The sequence below is a fragment of the Chlorocebus sabaeus genome, chromosome 20 (genome assembly GCF_047675955.1).
Source record: "Chlorocebus sabaeus isolate Y175 chromosome 20, mChlSab1.0.hap1, whole genome shotgun sequence".
Taxonomy (NCBI): domain Eukaryota; kingdom Metazoa; phylum Chordata; class Mammalia; order Primates; family Cercopithecidae; genus Chlorocebus; species Chlorocebus sabaeus.
The window spans coordinates 66533754-66539753 of NC_132923.1; positions in this window are offsets into that span (position 1 = coordinate 66533754).

The window sequence follows — 6000 nt, forward strand, 5'->3', positions numbered from 1 at the left end:
TGGTGGCTCACACCTGTAATCCCAGCACTTCAGGAGGCTGAGGTGGGTAGATCACTTGAGATCTGCAGTTTGAGACCAGCCTGGCCAACAGAGCAAAACTCCACCTCTACCAAAAATACAAAAAATTAGCCAGGCCTGATGATGTGCACCTGCAATCTCAGCTACTGGGGAGGCTGAGGCATGAGAATTGCTTGAATCCAGGAGGCGGAGGTTGCAGTGAGCCAAGATCTGCCACTGCACTCCAGCCCTGGGTGACAGGGCGAGACCATGTCTCAAAACAAACAAACAAACAAAACAAAAACCCTGACATAATTGGGATTAGCTAATTAGCAAATTAGTAAATTATTATTACTTTTTCACAAAAGTAAATTGCTTTAAAATCTCTATACATTTTCTTCTAGAGATAAAAGACACATTTATCTGACTTGGCTTTAGCTGGTTCAATCAGCTATGACTGATGAGATGGGTCAGAGAGTCATGGAAGATTAAAAACTGCTTTATTTTGGCCTGGCGCAGTGGCTCACGCCTGTAATCCCAGCACTTTGCGAGGCTGAGGCGGGCGGATCACGAGGTCAGGAGATCGAGACCATCCTGGCTAACACTGTGAAACTCCGTCTTTACTAAAAAATACAAAAAATTAGCCAGGTGTGGTGGTGGGCACCTGTAGTCCCAGCTAGTCGGGAGGCTGAGGCAGGAGAATGGCGTGAACACAGGAGGCAGAGCTTGCAGTGAGCTGAGATCACGCCACTGCACTCCAGCCTGGGTGACAGAGCAAGACTCCATCTCAAAAAATAAATAAATAAATAAATAAATAAATAAATAAATAAACCGCCTTATTTTATTGTTTAGGGATGAAAGGGAAATTTCTTGAAGAGGGAGGGAGTGTTGTTGTGTGCCAACCAGGCAACCCAAAAGTATCTAATACAAACTTGTAAGTTAAACAAATGATCTCTAAGATAAATTATTGATATTCTACAGCAGGACAGTCCTATAGAACGTTCTGTGAGGATGCAAACGCCCTCTGTCTGTACTATCCAATATGGTAGCTACCAGACATCCATGCTTTTCAGTACTTGAAATGTCACTAGTGCAACTGAAGAAATAAAATTAGTTTTAAATGAGTTAAATCAATTTAAATTTAAAAAGCCATGTGTGGCTAGCAGTTAGTGGGCAGTACAAGTTTAGAATTATTCTCGAACCATTATAGAACAGAATTATTATATCATGCTTATTTAAAACTTCAGAACCTGGAATCAATCCTGGGTACAAATTTGGTCTTTGCCATTAATTATCTGAATAAATGCAAATAAGCTGGGCCAGGTGTGGTGGCTCACGCCTGTAATCCCAGCACTTTGGGAGGCTGAGGTGGGTGGATCACCAGGTCAGGAGTTCGAAACCAACTTGGCCAATATATAGTGAAACCCTGTCTCTACTAAAAATACAAAAATTAGCTGGGCATGGTGGCGTGTACCTGTAATCCCAGCTACTTGGGAGGCTGAGGCAGGATAATCACTTGAACCCAGGAGGCAGATGTTGCAGTGAGCCAAGATCATGCAATTGCCCTCCAATCTGCACAACAAGAGCTAAACATCATCTCAAAAAAAAAAAAAAAAAAGCAAGTAAGCTACTTTAACTATCCAAGCGTCTGTTGTTGTTGTTGTTGTTTTTAACAAAAAATAGAAATAATAATCCCTATTTTACAGGATAGTTTTACTCAAAATGTAGTTTGGCCATCAATACCCATCAAAGAACTATTTGTTACTGATCAGAAGTTAAGAATAAGTACTGAGAAACTTTCATAGAAATTTAACAGAGGAATTTTATGTATTTTCTTTTTTTTCTTTTTTTTTTTTTTGAGACGGAGTCTCGTTCTGTCCCCCAGGCTGGAGTCCAGTGGCCGGATCTCGGCTCACTGCAAGCTCCGCCTCCCGGATTTACGCCATTCTCCTGCCTCAGCCTCCGGAGTAGATGGGACTACAGGCGCCCGCCACCTCGCCCGGCTAGTTTTTTTGTATTTTTTAGTAGAGACGGGGTTTCACCGGGTTAGCCAGGATGGTCTCGATCTCCTGACTTCGTGATCCGCCCGTCTCAGCCTCCCAAAGTGCTGGGATTACAGGCTTGAGCCACCGCGCCCGGCCTGTATTTTCAATCTAATTCAATTTTGGGACCTGGGTGCAGTGGCTCACGCCTGTAATCCCAGCACTTTGGGAGGCCGAGGTGGGTGGATCACCTGAGGTCAAGGAGTTCAAGACCAACCTGGACAACATATAGTGAAACCCCATCTCTACTAACAATACAAAAATTAGCTGGGTGTGGTGGCACACACCTGTAGTCCCAGCTACTTGGGAGGCTGAGGCAAGAGAATCACTTGAACCCGGGAGGTGGAGGTTGTAGGTAGCTGAGATTGTGCCCCTGCACTCCAGCCTAGGCGACAGTGCAAGACTCTGTCTCAAAAAAAAAAAAAAAAAAAAAAAAAAGCAAGTCAATCTAGTACAATTTTGTATAACATTTAAGTTTTTCATTTTCCTAGACAAAAAAAAAAAGGCTTCAGTGAAGATAACAGTAAAGAGATGCTGAAGTAACATAAGCTGGATGTTAAAAAAAAAAAAAAAAAAAATAGGTACAGGCAGCTTACACCTGTAATTCCAGCACTTCGGGAGGCCAAGGTGGGCGGATCACCTGAGATCAGAAGTTCGAGACCAGCCTATCCAACATGACGAAACCCCGTCTCTACTAAAAATACAAAAAAAATTTAGCTAGGCATGGTGGCGAGCACCTGTAATCCCAGCCACTCCTGAGACTGAGGCTAGAGAATTCCTTGAACCCGGGAGGCAGAGGTTGCAGTGAACCAAGATCAAGCTGTTGCACTCCAGCCTGGGTGACAAGAGTGAAACTCTCTCTCTCAAAAAAAAAAAAGGTACAGCAAAACAACACATATGATAAATAACCATAGCATCAAACTGAAATTATGTTCAAAATGAAATAATCCTTGTACAGCATACAATAGAGCATCAAAAGAAACAACAGCACATATCTAGGACTTATTGAAAATTCAGAAATAAAGAATAATAGAAAATGCTTGTTAGGCTGGGCCTGGTGGCTCAAGCTTGTAATCCCAGCACTTTGGAAGGCCAAGGCAGCTGGATCATCTGAGGTCAGTTTGAGACCAGCATCTGAGATCAGAAGTTTGAGACCAGCCTGGCCAACATGGTGAAACCCCATCTCTACTAAAAATACAAAAATTAGCCAGGCGTGGTGGTGGGCACCTGTAGTCCCAATTACTCGGGAGGCTCAAGCACAAGAATTGCCCGAACATGGGAGGCCGAGGCTACAGTGAGCCGATATCATGCCACTGCACTCCAGCCTGGGAGACGTAGCCAGACCCGTCTGGGAAAAAAAAAAAAAAAAAAAAAAGGCCGGTGCAGTGGTTCACGCCTGTAATCCCAGCACTTTGGGAAGCCGAGGCAGGTGGAACATCTGAGGTCATGAGTTTAAGACTAAACTGGCCAACATGATGAAACCCCGTCTCTGCTAAAATTAGCCGGGCATGGTGGCACATGCCTATAGTCCCAGCTACTTGGGAGGCTGAGGCAGGAGAATCCCTTGAACCCGGGAGGTGGAGGTTGCAGTGAGCCAAGATTGCACCATTGCACTCCAGCCTGGGCGACAGAGGGAGACTCTGTCTCAAAAAAAGAAGAAAGAAAAAAAGATGAAGAAGAAAATACTTGTTACAATGAAAGCATACTTGGAAAAGATGGTGTTAAAAAATTAGATGGGGGCTGGGTGCAGTGGCTTATGCCTGTAATCCCAGCACTTTGGGAGGCTGAGGCAGGCAGATCACTTAAGGTCAGGATTTTGAGACCAGCCTGGCCAACATGGTGAAACCCCGTCTCTACTAAAAATACAAAAATTAGCCCGGTGTGATGGCACACACCTGTAATCCAGGTACTTGGGAGGCTGAGACAGGAGAATCCCTTGAACCTGGGAGGCAGGGTTTGCAGTGAACAGAGATTGGGCAACTGCACTCTAGCCTGGGTGACACAGTGAGACTCCGTCTCAAAAACAGACAAACAAAAGAACAGCTAGGTGTGGCTTAAATATTAGAGACTGATTCGTCAAACTGAAGCTATACACACGTTGCAATATATTTTGTTTAATATAAATCTGGATGATTAAGTTTCTTCTTCTTTTCCTTCCCCTTTTCTTTCTGTTCTCCTTCCCCTTCCTCTTGTATTATCTGTGGTTAAGAGATAATTTGAAAAACTTTAAGAACTAAGAATAATTGCCCTATATTGTGTGCATATATATGTGTGTGTATATGAATGCACATGCAGAAGAATAGTTTAAAATGTCTAATAAATATTCTAACGGATAGATCCCATCATTAGTAATATTCCTAATTCCTATTCCGTAAGATGAAACATTAAAAATATTCTGCTTTTAATTTTCTGTTTTCAGTGTACAGACTCTAAAGTGAAATGCTTCCTCAAAATATAAGAATCAGAGAAATAAGTGATTCGAAAGTTGAAATTTGAAATGAACACATAGTGAATTGGAATAGAGATCTGCAAAATAATCTAAAGACACATAATGGCGGGCGGGCGTGGTGGCTCAAGCCTGTAATCCCAGCACTTTGGGAGGCCGAGATGGGCGGATCACGAGGTCAGGAGATCCAGACTATCCTGGCTAACCCGGTGAAACCCCATCTCTACTAAAAAAAAAAAAAATACAAAAAACTAGCCGGGCGAGGTGGCGGGCGCCTGTAGTCCCAGCTACTGGGAGGCTGAGGCAGGAGAATGGCGTAAACCTGGGAGGCGGAGCTTGCATTGAGCTGAGATCGGGCCACTGCACTCCAGCCTGGGCAACAGAACGAGACTCCGTCTCAAAAAAAAAAAAAAGAGACATAATGGCTTGCTGGGACCAACTTGGCAATAACCACAATGAATGTTCTAATATAGCAAAAAGAAAAAGCTGACAAGCAGATGCATATGAGATCGGGGAATGGGATGTTATTCATCCAGGAATGCAAAGAAAAAGGGGTCACAGAGACCCAAGTTGTGATTGGCCATCTGGCAAGGTATGATTGGTGAAGAGGGGGATGGTGCTCCTCAGGTTTTGTGAATCTTCATCTGAGTCACAGAAATTTCATTCCCATGGAACAGGGCACATCAGGCTTTCAAAATGCAATGCCATTAAACATTATAATGAAACAACTGACTGCCCTTATTCTGTGTCCCATGTTCACCAAGCAGCCTTCTGCTTATTTGGCTTTGCATGCAGTTCATCTACAGGGATGTGCTGATGAGTGATTCTAGTCCACTCAACCATTAATTTTAGATTGGAATTCTGATGTATTAGTCTTTTATTCTTGCCTGTCTCGAGCCCATCCCTGGAAAATGGACCCATTGTTAATGTGCTGACAAAATTAGATTTCTTTACTTGTTACACTAAGGACTGGCTTGTGGAAAATGGTAAGTCCATTGTAGTAAGGGCCACCATATAAGGCTCTTGACTGTCAATCACTATTCTCCAAACAATAGCGTTTTGCATTCCCCGAGCCAAATGTTCATAACAAGTCAAGGATCCACATTAGGTTTTGATTTTAGCAACAGGATGCCCTCATTAACTGTATGATCGCTTGACTTAGTTTTCTGCTCTTGATCATGCCTCAAAATGACCCAGATAATACCACTTTGGAAGCTGCAAAAGTAGAGTGTGATGAACACTTAAATGATGCGCTAATCCTAATAACTAAATCAAGATGTAGTTTAGGTTATAGATGATGTCGAAACCAAACTTTGCAATATGAATGACAGGAGAGAACTTTATTCCAAGTAGTGATTTCTAATCTACACATTATAGGATGGTAGGACTTTATGATTTCATCTAAATACTGATTATAAAATGGCTTCACATTAAAAGTAAAATTATAGCTGCCTCAAGAATATGAAATAAACCATCCCATTATTAATTAATTAATTCCTAGCAAATATTTATTGA